This window comes from Somniosus microcephalus, chromosome 1, assembly GCF_052327205.1.
Source record: "Somniosus microcephalus isolate GS21.2 chromosome 1, FLI_Smic_1.0, whole genome shotgun sequence".
In the NCBI taxonomy this organism is placed as follows: Eukaryota; Metazoa; Chordata; class Chondrichthyes; order Squaliformes; family Somniosidae; genus Somniosus; species Somniosus microcephalus.
The window spans coordinates 83645473-83661118 of record NC_140987.1 but is presented as its reverse complement, the minus strand read 5'-3'; the positions used below and the strand labels follow the sequence as shown (position 1 = coordinate 83661118).

The window sequence follows — 15646 nt, the reverse complement described above, 5'->3', positions numbered from 1 at the left end:
GGTGTCCGCCGGCGAGCTCGAGCTCTTTCGTGACCGGTGGGTGCCGCGGGGACTGGAGTGCGTAATCAATTTAAGGGGCCAAATTTTAATTTGATTTATCGTGTTTATTTAAAGGGTTTATTTGTTTAAGGGTTTTTTTGGGGGTTTAAAAAAAGAGGACATGCCCATCCTTGTGGCGCACTGTCTTCCCACGCCAATTGGAAACGAACAAGACTCTTCCTTACCGGATTGGATGATTCTTGACTCTCAAACAACTTTTTTTCCCATCTCCCATAACTGATAAACAAACGTGTTCAGTTTTCTCTTGGGTTGCATGCAGCAGTGTCCTAGAGATTAATTCCTGGAAACGCCAGGAAAATCTTGACGGGTGGCAATCGAAGTTCGAGCTTCATGCTGCTGTCTGTCGTCCGCCCAGCACCTGCCACATGTGCGCACGCGTAGTACCGCACACGCAAACAATCGCAGGTGCCAGTTTGGGGTAACAATGCGCACGCGCAGATTTATTGCCGTGGCGGCGCCGGGTGCGCACCGGTGCTCCAAAACAGATAGAATCCAACCGTCACAGAGCGAGCGGCGGCGCGAGCGTAGGACCGTGCATCGCAGTGAGTACTGGGGGGGCCCGGGGTAGACCTGGGCCAGCACCGGGAGACCAGCGAGTCCGGGGTCCGGGCAGCACCGGGAGACCAGCGAGTCCGGGGTCCGGGCAGCACCGGGAGACCAGTGAGTCCAGGGGCCGAAGGGTTCATCATCGGGGTAGTTGTGGGAACCGCGGGTGTGAATCCTGCCGACCACAGCGAACGGATAGAGGGACCCGCGGGCAGAGATGCAGGGACTGGGTGAGTAGGCGAAGCGGAGCCGCTTAGGAATATGTCGGGGTAGAGGGAGTGCCGTGGAAAGGCGTGTCTGAGGCAGTGAGCAAAGCGGCTGGAGCAATCCCAGCAATACAGAGAACCAAGGGGTGCCGGTGCAACCGAGGGAGGGGGCCGAAGGGGTGCCAGTGTAACCAGAGAGTGAAATGACTCCCGATGTAAGCAGGGAGGTGTAGCAGAAGGAGTGGAGCCGATGTTAACACTACGTAGACAGACGCACACGAGACCTGGTGTAACTAAACAGAGGACCCAATAACTATCGAGACTAGACCCCGTGTGACTACAGAGAGAGAAAAACGCACAGATAAGCCTCGGTGTAACTGTATAGATAGGCTGACACGACTTGGTGTAACCGAAAATTGTATTTTGGCTATGCTGTTTTGCGATTACAAATGTCTGGAATTGGGTTGAAACTGAGCACAACAGAACTGCAAAAATACAGCAGTTTTTTTTACGGTGTTGTATCCAGCTGCCTGTAGTGTAACTGTTTGGCTTTAAACACTTAATGGCACAGTTTTAAAGCGTATACAGGGACAGAGGGACCTGGGAGTTAATGTGCATAGGTCCCTGAAGGTGGCAGAACATATTGAGAGAGTGGTTAACAAAGCATATGGGATCTTGGGCTCTATAAATAGAGATATTGAGTACAAAAGTAGAGAAGTTATGCTGAACCTTAATCTCTTCTCTCAGGCAGTCCCTCAGAACCGAGGATGATTTGCTTCCACATTAAAAATGAGTTCTCAGGTGACTGATGAGTCTAATGCGGGACCTACAGTCCTGTTACAGGTGGGGCAGACGGTGGTTGAAGGGGTGGGTGGGTGGGGTGCTTGGGTTGACCTGCGCTTGGCTTCCGCTTGCTCCCGGCGAAGAGTCTCGAATAGTTTGGCGCCTTCCCGGATGCTTCTCCTCCACTTTGTGCGGTCTTGGGCCAGGGATTCCCAGGTGTCGGTGGGGATGTTACACTTTTTCAAGGAGGCTTTGAGGGTGTCCTTCAAGCGTTTCCTCTGCCTACTTGGGGCTCTCTTGCTGTGCCGGAGCTCCGAGTAGAGCGCTTGTTTTGGGAGTCTCATATTGGGCATGCAGACAATGTGACCCGTCCATCAGAGCTGATTGAGCGTGGTCAGAGCTTCGATGTTGGGGATGTTGGCCTGAGCAAGAACACTGATGTTGGTGCGCCTATCCTGCCGATGGATTTGCAGGATCTTGCGGAGGCAGCGTTGGTGGTACCTCTCCAGTGCTTTGAGGTGCCTGCTGTACATGGCCCATGTCTCTGAGGCATACAGCAGGGCAGGTATCACTGCTGCCCTGTCGACCATGAGCTTAGTGCTGGGTTTGAGGTTTATAACGCTCTGGTTAGGCCACAACTGGAGTATTGCGTTCGGTTCTAGTCACCACACTTTAGGAAGGATGTGAAGGCCCTTGAGAGGGTGCAGAGGAGATTTGCCAGAATGGTACTGGGGATGGGGGACCTTAGCTACAAGGACAGGTTGGAGAAGCTGGATTTGTTTTCATTAGAGCAAAGGAGGTTGAGGGATGATTTGATAGAGGTGTACAAGATTATGACTGGTTTGGATAGGCTAGATGGGGAAAGGCTGTTCCCACGAGTTGATGGTACAAGGACTAGGGGACACAGATTTCAGGTTTTGGGCAAGAGATACAGAGGGGATGTGAGGAAAAACTCTTTTATGCAGCGAGTGGTGATGACTTGGAATTCGCTGCTGACGGAAATGCTGGAAGCAGAGACACTCAATGTTTTCAAGGGGAGACTGGACAGGCACTTGAGGGAAATAAACTTGCAGGGCTACGGGGGAATGCGACTGACTGGATTGCTCTACAGAGAGCTGGCACAGACTCGATGGGCCGAATGGCCTCTTTCTGTGCCGTTATGACCTCTTTCTGTGCCGTTATGACTCTATGACATTGTGTGCCATAATGTACTGCCTGATTTCTACAAGTAATATAACTGACCTGAATGTCGCAATGTCATTAATGTGGTTTCGAGATAGCAATTGCTACATCTCTGGATTGGGAAATGCAATCAGCGTCTGAGACATAGAGAGGCAGCACTACATACAAACAATGATTTCATTGCATCTGTGCATACTCAAAAGGAGATTGAACTCTGCTACAGACACACACAAATTTCAAGGCATTTTAGGCACAGCTCACTGTGCCCAAAGAAACACACAAGTCTCTCTGTCTGATAGTGGTGCTGTCAATATCTGAATCCGGTGGGGCATTTACAGCAACATCAGTGGGAGGATGGGGTAGAAGCAGATGATGGAAGTCCAACTCTAATATAATACAACAACTTGCATTTAACCTGGAAAATCCACCCAAGGCACTTCACAGAAGTGTAATCAGACGAATTGGCACCCAGCTGAAGGAGGAGATTTAGGAGAGGTGACTAAAAGCTTGATCAAAGTGTTAGGTTTTAAGGAGCATCTTGAGAGGAGATCAAGGTGGTGAAATGTAAGGACGGATTTCCAAAGCTTAGGCCCTAGATAGGTGAAGGCATGGCTACCAGTGGTGAGGAAAAGGAAATGGGGGACGCACGAGGCCAGAGTTAGATGAACGTAGAGTTCTTGGAGTGTTGCAGGAGGATACCAAGAAAGGGAGGGGTAAGGCTATGAAAGGATTTAAATACGAGAATAAGAATTTTAAATTTGAGGCCTTGGGGGTCCGAAAGCCAAGGTAAGTCAGCGAACACGGGTGATGGGTGAGCAGGACATGTGCGGGTTAGGGGTGATGGGTGAGCAGGACATGTGCGGGTTAGGGGTGATGGGTGAGCAGGACATGTGCGGGTTAGGGGTGATGGGTGAGCAGGACATGTGCGGGTTAGGGGTGATGGGTGAGCAGGACATGTGCGGGTTAGGGTTGATGGGTGAGCAGGACATGTGCGGGTTAGGGGTGATGGGTGAGCAGGACATGTGCGGGTTAGGGGTGATGGGTGAGCAGGACATGTGCGGGTTAGGGGTGATGGGTGAGCAGGACATGTGCGGGTTAGGGGTGATGGGTGAGCAGGACATGTGCGGGTTAGGGGCGATGGGTGAGCAGGACATGTGCGGGTTAGGGGCGATGGGTGAGCAGGACATGTGCGGGTTAGGGGCGATGGGTGAGCAGGACATGTGCGGGTTAGGGGCGATGGGTGAGCAGGACATGTGCGGGTTAGGGGTGATGGGTGAGCAGGACATGTGCAGGTTAGGATACACACAGCAGAGCTTTGTACCAGTTGAAGTTTCGTGTGTAGGATGGCTGGCTAGTCAGGTGAGCATTGGAACAGTCGAGTCTGGGGTGGTAACAAAGGCATGGTTGAGTGTTTAAGTAGCAGATGGGTTAACGTGGGCAATGTTACATAGATGAAGGTAGGTGAACGATGTGATCGAGGTGTTAATGGGTCAGAAGCTCAGATCGTGATCAAATAGGATGCAGAGGTTGCAAACAGTTTGGTTTAACCCAAAGAGACAGTGCCCAAGGACCGGGATTAAGTTGTTTACAAGGACGCAAGGGGCAAGGATTGTTTTTTTGTGGAGGGGGTGATGATGGCGGTTTTGCAAGGAAGGTGGACAGTACAACTGAGGAGTAGGAACCATTTGCAATGTCAGCTAGCATGGGAAACGACAAAGGGAAGTTGGGTGGTTTAATACTACCTTAGTCGGGGTGGGGTCGAGAGAGCAGAAGGTGGGTCTCAAAGACAAGATTAGCGTGGGGAGGGCATGAGGGGAAATAGGGAGGAAACTGGAGAAAGATGTGGGTTTAGGGATAGGACAGGAGGGAGCCTGGGTGATGGTTTGGATTGGTGGGGAGGAGCAGCAGAAGCTGAACGGATGGTCTCAATCTTCGTGACAAAGAAGTCAATTAGCTCCTCGCATTTGTTGGAGCGGAGTTTAAGGAAACTGTTTGTAGTGGGGGGGGGGAGAAGAAACCGGGATTGTCTTTGCATTTCAGTATGATCCTGGAGTAGTGAGTGGTTTTGGCAGAGGAGAGAGGCCCGATAATGCTTCATGATAGAGAGCTTCCTTTCCTGGCTAGATTTATCATGGCAAGGATCAGAAGGGGGAACTAGGCAATGACACGGGAGCAAACAAACCTTCCCCTAAAGGACAAAATAGGATAGGCCGTCTTTGGTGAGTTGAATGTATTTGACTGAGAAATGAAAGTGAAAGTCTACAGTTTGAACATTGTGTAATATGCCGTGCTGTGGCACTTGCTGCTGCATGTTGACTGTGCACTCTTCAATGTAATTACATGCCCAGGTGCCTGATGTCGACTGGAACTTGAAACTGAAAGACAGCATTTCCTGTGAATAAATTTGAAACTAAGTTGTCATAGCTCGTTGTCTGTGGCGTCAAGCGTTAGAGGCGATCTGTTTCTTCCAGTTCCCTGTGAGTTTCAGCAACCGAGAAGCAATTTGATCGTAGCTCTACTTTTATTTCAGAAACTGAGCCCAGTGAATGCCAAGAGAGTGAAGGTATTTTTACCTTAGTGTTTAAATATTTTTAGGAGATTGACCTCTGCACCCTCATCTTTAAGCTTTAGCTCAGTGTAACACTCGTGCCTCAAAGTCAGAAGTTATGGGTCCAAGCCCTATTTCAAGACTTGAGCACATAATTTAGGTTGACAGTTCAGTGCATCATCGTAGGTGCTGTCTTTTTGTTGAGACGTTAAACTGAGGCATGAAGCAGCCATTTTTGTTCTTGATCAGAAACTTTGTACCTTAATCCTTGATTCCATCTTGCTTCCTGGCTGCTCGCTGAAGTGAACCTTCAGATTGTGTATAGCCTCAGTCTCCTGTTTGATCCTGAGCTGAACTTCAAACCTCCCATCTAGTTATCACCAAGACCAAGTGTACAATATTGACTGCCTCATCCCTTCTGTATCCCATCACTACTAAAACTCTTTGTTGGCCTTCCAAGCTCAAACACTACACAAACTTGAACTCACCTAGAATTCTACCACTTGCATCCTATCTATTCTGTGCTAACTGCTGCTCACCTATGATCTTGTCGTCACTGACCTTTACAGCTCCTGATACCCCTTCCCCTTGCATAAATTTCAAAATTCTGTAGTGTATAAATTCCTCCATGGCCTTGCCCCACCTTCTGCACTTTTCTCAAGCCCTGTTTTGAGCTCCCATCCACCAGCTTTGACGTCTGTTGGTAGTAGAGCCTTCAGTCTTTTTGCCTCAATACTCTAAAGCTTCTTCCTTAGAAAGCCTCCTCAAAAACCTACCCCTTCAAAAGCATCATTAGTCATCTCCCTTAACCTGTCTCTCAAACTCTTGCTTGGTGTTTGGCCCCTTTTTTGCAAAGACCATTGGGGAATTTCACTGTTAAAGTGGTTGTAAGAAAATCAGATTTTAAATGGCAATTCATTTCATCCAGTCTTGAATGGATGGATGAATTCTTTGCTAATATTCAAGCCAGGTTTCTTTTGATGCTCAGGAAATTAGTTTGAAAGAATCCTTCAGCACTCTTGTTGTAAGGGGATGGGGCTCTGCTCTGCCCAATTGCAGGGGTCTTTAGTGCCTGTTGATGTATTGGGCCTTGGTCTCCTTTATACCCTTGCAGCTTATGTTAGCCTGCAGGTCGGGTGTCACTAAACACCCTCTAAGGAGATAGAGAACAACAGCTTACAGAGGAGGACTAAAATACAGTGGCGACCCGCACAGTTTATACCTAATCTGTGGGGTACTCCTGAGCTCAAGTGCTCCTGGAGTCGTCCTCTCTTTTCCCTAGTCTGCTGTTCCCTTTGTTTGGTGGATTCGAAGCACCCTAATGCCCCTATTTGGTTCTAACTCCAGAATTTGGGTGGAGAACGATGCACTTTAAATAGACACTTGGAGACAAGTAGTCCTTGGAAAAAGAACAGGTGACAACCAGTTTTATTTGCCAAGGTAAGTTCTACCACAAACGTAATAAACACACACACACACATTTATAACTATAAATAAAATATGAGAGAGAACGGACACAACGAGAATGTTTACACAGTTTTATCTTTACTAAGTCCAATCCCACCAACCCACTTTCCTACCTAAACTAGGCTGACAGTTGCAGGCCCTTGAATTATACTCAGCCTCCTCCCTTGACAGATGGAATTTTGAGTGCGGTTGTTGTTGTTGCTGTCGTTGTCGGAATTCGACCTGTGCCTCGGGGTTCGCCGTACCCCGAATCTCGGAGAGGACCTTGCTGCGTCTGGTCGGGTTTTCTCGAAGTTTGGTTTTGTTGATTGCGCTTTCGGTCGGTTGTCGTTGGTTGGTTTGTGCTTGATGGAAAAGGTTCCCGAAATGACTGGAGTGAATGCCGTCTTCCACAGCCACTTCGGTTGTTGATGTCTTCTTGTCGAGGTCCCCGGAACGGGAGTTGGTATACGGGTACGGCTTCTTGCGGCGATGTTGCGCCGTCTGGTAGCGGAGTAAACCTTCAGTATACCGATTGAGCCTGGGACCTGATGGTGGATCTTCTCCTCAGCGCGGTTGGAGTTCTTTAGATGTTAGCTCGTCCCTCCCGGGCTCGTCTTTTCCCTCAGCGTCTTAACTCGCTCTCCTGTTCGTTCTTCTGGTAATAGTTCTCTCTGTGTTGGTCCTTCTTGTGTTCCATATTTATACAGGTAGGTGTGAGGACAGTGGTATTGTTTTGAGTGCACATCGGCTCCTCCAAGTCTGCTGCCCCATTGTGTCAGTCCTGGGACTTGATTAGTTTGGGCCACCTCTTAACTGTAGTGATCCCAAGACAATTGTCCCTAGTCCGAGTTGATTAAGGTGATGATGTCTTGTATTCATAGCCCGATTAGGGGTGAGTCACATATTCAAACCTGGACCAGGCGGTCCCCATTGGCCGGGGGTTTCCTCGCTTCAAGTCTGACTCGGTCCCCTGATTGGCCTTTGAGAATGCACTCTGCTTCGATTGACCGACATCTATGGCTCGCCTCTGAGCCACAGTCCCCTGTATTCGGATGTCCCAGGCATATCCCAGCCTGCTTGTCGGGACCTCTGCCCTGGCTGAAAATGTTGGTTTTAAACTGTATAGGGCAATCCAATTTTTGGTAAAACGTGGTTGTGGATTTTCGAACCCTACATTGTTAGGCTGGTTTTACTTTTACAGTGCATTCACACTGCAAGTTTAGTGTCGGCTTGAAATGGTTTCAGCTTTGTACCACTGCTTAAGTTGTGGAGTGTAAATCAGATACGAAGGATGGTAATGTCTCTGAAGGGAAGTGATGTACCTTCCTCCAGGACATCTCGTTCTACTCTGTTCTGATATCTAGTCAGCCCCTGACACCAGATGCAGGCTTCACTTACACTATAACTCTAGGCGGGGTGAAAACACTGCAGTTGAAGTATAAATGTGCCCTAAATGCAGATTATATTTGTTTTCATTGAATATAGTGACTGACCTTGTTGCAATATTCCTGTAATCTGTTGTGGAACTGTCCACCAAATTAGTTTGGTTTAGTTTCTCCAGGCTAGTCCCTTGAGATTAATGACCTCATTATGGTACAAAGATTCTAAAGGAAGTTATTCTGTAATCTTCAAGACAACTGACACAATGGAATCTTAACTTTTTATATTGTGTGGCAGATTTTGCAGCACCATAACTGACGATCAGTGCATGCACAAAATGACGTGCATCTATTTGAAAGTTGTATTTTGCGACTTTATTTCTGACTAATAGGCCTTCCCTGATAAGTAGGTGTTGAGCAACCTCCTTTCTTCTCTGTTTCACAACACGTTTCGAGTAAGCAGAAGACTTTTTAGTGGAGTATACGGATTAGACTTTATTAATGGACAGTAAAAGTGATCAGTCTTAACTGTATGGAGAGTGGCTATTCGGTTTCTGTATCTTTCAAGTACACTGACAAACTATGAAATCCATGCTCCTTTATATACTGTATTTTGACTACATCAAAGGAAAATGTCAAAATAACGTATCTATTTCCCAACTCCTCCGGAAACAGACTATGAAAACAGTTTGCAGTTGTTTACCTCCGAACCATTTCCCTTAAATAAAACTTCCTTTACCTACTGTTATCTTTAGCAAATGGACTCGCTACCCCTGTTTTATTACCCTAAAACTAAACCATTCATGGCTGATGTCATTATTAACACTTTTATATTCCCTTACACAAGCACTTTACATCTCAGAAAACAAGCAATGCATTCTTTTTACCATACTTCAAAGTCATCCTGTTTATATCTTGGAAAGCCTAACTGCATTCCTTTTACGACACTTCAATGTCATCCTGTTTAACAAAGAAGTTTGACTGTTAAACTTTTAACTCCCTAAGATGTCCAACTTGCAGGATGTCGAACACTAGGGATATCCCCATCTGCTGAAAGACAGTTGGGAACAGAACTACCCGAAGGGATGGAAGAAGATGGTTGTTACCAGTGATGACATTATTAGACCAAAGTTCCAAGTGCACAAGTCGCCCTAAGCCTCTGCTGGATTCCGAAATCCTTGATTCCCTGAGTGGGACCATTTCTCTGGACCTCACTTAGAGCACAGCAAGTGGATTTCATGGGATTCCTTATGGCTGCATCCCAATAGACCTTGACTGCAAACATGTGCAAGTTATTAGTGCGGGAAACTCTCGTTTAAACGCCACCTAATTATCCAGAATTCTCTATTAACCGGCAAATTCATACTTCGAAAACAACACCTCAATAACCGCAGATGTTGCCGAGTCAGAGTCTCCTGCGGTGGCTGAGTTAGTTAGTGGGGGTAGTTCCCCAAACTGCCACTACTTGGCTTCTTGGCGCTGTCGGAAGTCCGAACACCTCAATAACAGGAGTCTGACTCTGTTAAAAATAGCCGTAGTAGATAACCCTCTCTCTCATCTGGAATTTTTAATCAACCGGCACCATCCCGGTCCTGTCGGTGCCGGATACCAAAGAGTTTCCTGTGCTACTGTTTTCTTATGATGGGAAATGCTTATAATGGCATGTCCAATTTGGCTATCCATTCGATGGCCTCCTGAGATGCCGAGTGGAGAAATGAGGTGTCTCCCGCAACAGATCTTGGTGGGCAGGTTGGTGTGATGTATTCCATGGTCTGGGACTCATAGCCACAGTCGCACTTCGGGTTGTCCCTCATCTTCCACTTGTGGAGCAGGTGGCCGCATTGTCTATGCCCTGTGTGGATTTGATTGAGTGCTGTCCACTGTTTGAGGGAAGTCAAAGCCAGGGACCTCTGCTGTTGGGTCAGTGATGAGGTGTTGGTTCTTTATGTTGCATGCATTTCACGTTTCCGTCTATCTGGATAGTGGGTTGATACCAGCTAATGACAACCTACATGTGGTCTCTGTAATGTATATACCTTTAAGGGGGGGAACTACTTTTTACAGCTCATGTATACTGTAGTACCGGCAGTGACCACAGCTGTATATAACGCTGAGTAGTAATCTGTACAGATCAGTTGCAGTGTGAGCCACGTTGAGTAAACACCTGTTGTACCGTTCTCCGCAGTCTGTGTCTTATTATACACGGACGTAACATTGGCGACGAGGCAGGTTTGAACCTACCTGCAACTCTGCATCACCTCCCGGGGATTCGTTCCTGGAGATCAGTGGATTGGAGGTCAAGGCCAGAGACTCGGGCGTCGACAGCAGAGACTCGAGAATTGCGGGGGAGGCTGTCGAGAGCCAGGCTTGGCTTTCCAGTCGAGGTGGTCCAGCGAAACGGGCTGACAACAGGTATTGCGCAGACCCTTCCCGGACAGCGGCGGGCTAGAGCCCGACCGAGCGGCACAGGGCGCCGCCATTGCCACGAGAACCGCCGGGAGCGGGGGAGGAAGGAAAGCGCGGGAGACGCCATTTTAAGCCATTGGGAGTTGCCATTTTAAACCACACCCAAAATGCCGAAGAGTGGCAGTATCACCGCATTTGACAATGAAGTCGAAGATTGGACTACATATGTCGAACGAATAGAAGTGTACTGCAAGGCAAATGAGGTGTCAGATGACAAGGAAGTGTCGGTATTGTTAAATTTAATGGGTGCAAAGACGTATGGTTTATTACGAAATTTAGTAACCCCAACGAAGCCAATGGAAAAGAGTTTTGAAGACATAGTAACAATACTAAAGGAACATTTAAACCCCACACCGCTGCTGATAGCAGAAAGATTCAAGTTTCACAAATGGAACCAGCATAATGGTGAAAGCAATGCTGATTATTTCACAGAACTGCGCAAACTATCAATTCACTGCCAGTTTGGAGCGGGACTGGCAGATACCTTAAGGGACAAGTTTGTGTGTGGGCTTCAACGTGAAGGAACCCAGAAACGTCTTTTATCTGAAAAGGACCTTACGCTGGAAAAGGCTTTCCGCATTGTGGTATCATATGAAGCAGCAGCACGGGGCGCTGCAGAGATACAACAGAGACCGCAAGAATATGGCACAAACGAAATGTCATATGGAACAGAGAAGTGCTATCGCTGCGGCAGAACAACACACGACCAGAATGATTGCTGGTTCAAAGACAAATTGTGCAGACAGTGTGGAAAAGTAGGACACATAGCACGAGTCTGCAGGTCGGGAAAGAAAACCAGCAATAAGAAACCGACCAAAGGGAAGTAAAAGAAGGTACATAAGATGACGGAGAATAGTTCAGACGAACAAAAGAGTGATAACGACACCGAAAGCAGGGAACTGAGTTGTCTGAAACTACATAATGTGATCACAACGGAGGATCACCGAACCATTTGGGTCACTCTCAAGCTAGCAGGAGTCCAGGTAAAGATGGAATTGGACACAGGATCAGCCCTAACAGTCATAAACCGACGGGACTACGAGCGGCTATTCTCACACATACCCTTGAGAGACAAAATTATTTTGAAGACGTACACGGGGCAAAAAGTCTACCACAAAGGAAAAATAAGGGTGACCGTACGGTAAGGAAACACCAAAACTAGACCTGTATGTATTGCAAGATGGAGGACCACCGTTACTGGGACGTGAATGGATCCGGAAAATACAACTAGATTGGCATTCCATACAGGCACTGACTGGCTGACAAAAAGGATCACGACGTCGCACCTGGGCGACTGTCAAAGATCCTAACTGACGCGAAAGAAGTGTTCCAGCAAGGACTCGGAACACTAAAAGGCATGACAGCGACAATTAAAATTGAAGAAAACGCAAGCCCAAAATTTTTTAAGGCCAGACCGGTACCTTATGCGATCCGCCCAGCCGTCGAAGCAGAGCTGGAGAGTCTGGAACGCTCGGGTGTACTGTCCAAGGTAGACTGGAGCGAGTGGGCTACACCCATCGTCCCTGTGATGAAAAAGTCGTTCAGCAGCACACCTGGGGAACCAAGGAAGGTTCGCATCTGTGGGATCTTTAAGGTAACAGTGAACCCGGTCCTTCACACCGTACAATATCCACTTCCGCGGATTGAAGATATTTTCGCCTCGCTATCTGGAGGGAAACGCTTCACTAAGATTGATCTGGCCCAGGCGTATCTGCAAATGGAGGTAGAAGAAGCATCAAAAAAATACCTCACAATCAACACCCATAAAGGTCTCTACCAATACAACCGGCTGGTATTCGGGGTAGCATCAGCTCCGGCTATTTGGCACAGGGCAATGGAACAAGTCCTGCAAGGGATCCCAGGGACCCGGTGTTATTTGGACGACATCCTGGTCACGGGTGAAAATGACAGTGATCACCTTGCCAACCTGGAGCAGGTGCTCACTAGATTGCAGGAATATGGGCTCCGAGCTAACCGCCCCAAATGCCGGTTTTTTAGAAAACCGATCTCGTATTGTGGCCACGTTATCGATTAAAGAGGGGTTACGTAAGTCCCCAGAGAAGATTGAGGCAGTAGTCAAGGCTCCAGCACCGGAAAATGTGTCACAACTGAGGTCGTTCCTCGGGCTGGTAAACTACTACCATAAATTCTTGCCAAATTTGTCCACAATACTACACCCACTGAACACCCTACTGCAAACTGGGGTGCTATGGAAGTGGAGTGACATAAGAACATAAGAAATAGGAGCAGGAGTAGGCCAATCGGCCCCTCAAGCCTGCTCCGCCATTCAATAAGATCATGGCTGATCTGATCCTAACCGCCAATCCACTATCACAGAACCATCTCCTGAATCTAACAGAATTAGACACACGAAATAGGAGCAGGATCAGGCTACACGGCCCCTGGGCCCGCTCCGCTACCCACAGGGCCATGACTGATCCGAACCTAGACTCATGTCCAAATTCCTGCCCGCTCCCCGTAACCCTTAATTCCCTTTACTTCTAGGAAACTGTCTATTTCTGTTTATAAATTTATGTAATGATGTAGCTTCTACAGCTTTTTGGGGCAGCATATTCCATGGACCTGCCACCCTCTGAGTGAAGTAGTTCCTCCTCATCTCAGTTTTGAAAGAGCAGCCCCTTATTCTAAGACTATGCCCCCTAGTTCTAGTTTCACCCATCATCGGGAACATCCTCCCCGCATCCACCCGATCCAACCCCTTCACAATCTTATATGTTTCAATAAGATCGCCTCTCATTCTTCTGAACTCCAATGAGTAGAGTCCCAATCTACTCAACCTCTCCTCATATGACCATCCCCGGGATTAACCGAGTGAACCTTCTTTGTACTGACTCGAGAGCAAGTATGTCCTTTCTTAAGTATGGACACCAAAACTGTACGCAGTATTCCAGGTGCGGTCTCACCAATACCTTGTACAACTGAAGCAATACCTCCCTATTTTTATATTCTATCCCCCGAGCAATGAAAGCCAACATTCCATTGGCCTTCTTAATCACTTGCTGCACCTGCATACTAACCTTTTGAGTTTCGTGCACCAGGACCCCCAGATCCCTTTGTACTTCAGTACTTTCCAGTTTCTTGCCATTAAGATAATAACTTGCTCTACGATTTTTCCTGCCAAAGTGCATAACCTCACACTTTCCAGTATTGTATTCCATCTGCCAAATCTCTGCCCACTTACTTAGCCTGTCTATGTCCCCTTGAAGGTTTTTTATGTCCTCCTCACTCACTACTTTCCCCCCCCCCCCCCCCCCATCTTAGTATCATCTGCAAACTTTGATATGTTACACTCGGTCCCCTCCTCCAAATCGTTAATATAGATTGTAAAGAGTTGGGGACCCAGCACTGACCCCTGCGGAACACCACTAGTTACTGATTGCCAGTCTGAGAATGAACCATTTATCCCAACTCTCTGCCTTCTGTTAGATAGCCAATCCTCTATCCATGCCAGAATATTACCCCCAATCCCGTGATTTTTTATCTTAAGCAATAATCTTGTGTGGCACCTTGTCAAATGCCTTTTGGAAGTCTAAATACACTACGTCCACTGGTTCCCCTTTATCCACCCTATATGTTACTTCCTCAAAGAACTCCAGCAAATTTGTCAAACATGACTTCCCCTTCATAAAACCATGCTGACTGTCCTATTAAATTATGATTATCCAAATGTCCTGTTACTGTCTCCTTAATAATGGACTCCAAAATTTTACCTACTACAGATGTTAGCCTTCTGTCTACTGCCCTTTTTAAATAAGGGTGTTACATTAGCAGTTTTCCAGTCTGCCGGGACCATTGCCGAGTCCAGGGAGTTTTGGAAAATTATTACCAATGCATCCACAATCCCTACCGCCACTTCCCTCAAGACCCTAGGATGTAAGCCATCAGGCCCAGGTGATTTATCCACCTTGAGTCCCATTATTTTACCGAGTACCACTTCCTTAGTGATTTTGATCGTGTTTAGCTCCTCCTCCCTCCCCCCCCCCCCCCCCCCCCCTTAGCCCCCTGTTTGTCCAGTGTTGGGATATTCTTCGTGTCCTCTACTGTAAAGACTGATACAACATATTCATATTTCCCACCATTAATTTCCCGGTCTCATCCTCATCCTCTAAGGGACCAACATTTACTTTAGCCACCCTTTTTCCTTTTATATAACTATAAAAACTCTTACTATCTGTTTTTATATTTTTTGCTAATTTACTTTCATAATCTATCTTCCCTTAATCAATCTTTTTGTTATTTTTTGCTGTCTTTTAAAGTTTTCCCAATCCTCTATCCTCCCACTAGATTTGGCTACCTTGTATGCCCTTGTTTTTAGTCGAATACTATCCTTAATTTCTTTACTTAGCCACGGATGGCTGTCTTTTCTTCTCAGTGGAATATATATTTTTTGGAAGTTGTAAAATAACTCCTTAAATGTACACCACTGATCATGTATCGTCTTACCCTTTAATCTATTTTCCCAATCCACTCTACTCAATTCCGCTCTCATACCTTCATAGTCTCCTTTATTCAAGCTTAGCACGCTTGTTTGAGATCCAACCTTCTCACCCTCTAATTGAATATGGAATTCAACCATGTTATGGTCACTCATTCCAAGGGGATCCTTTACTAGGACATTTTTAATTAATCCTGACTCGTTACACAGGACCAGATCTAAGGTTGCTTGCCCCCTGGTCGGTTCAGTTACATACTGCTCAAGAAACCCATCCCTAATACACTCAATGAACTCATCCTCAAGGCAGCCCTGCCCAATTTGATTTGTCCAATTAATGATAGTTAAAATCCCGCATAATTATAGATGTTCCCTTATTACAAGCCTCAACTATTTCCTGATTGATACTCCGTCCAACAGAGTTGCCACAGTTCGGAGGCCTATAGACTACGCCCACGAGTGTTTTTTTCCCCCTTATTATTCCTTACCGCCACCCAAACTGTTTCATTGTCCTGATCTTTTGACCCAATATCATTTCTCTGTATTACAGTGATTCCTTCCTTTATTAACATAG

The 15646-nt window shown here is 46.9% G+C and overlaps 1 protein-coding gene across 1 annotated transcript in view; it reads left to right on the top strand.

Moving 5' to 3' along the window:
• The first annotated feature begins 608 nt into the window (after nt 1–608).
• Nucleotides 609–15646, top strand: part of LOC147124210 (tudor domain-containing protein 7-like) — a 39740-nt gene continuing 24702 nt past the window's right edge. Inside the window, exon 1 of the mRNA XM_085983913.1 lies at nt 609–836. The gene's annotated coding sequence lies outside the window, so the exon portion shown is untranslated. The remainder of the gene's footprint in view (nt 837–15646) is intronic.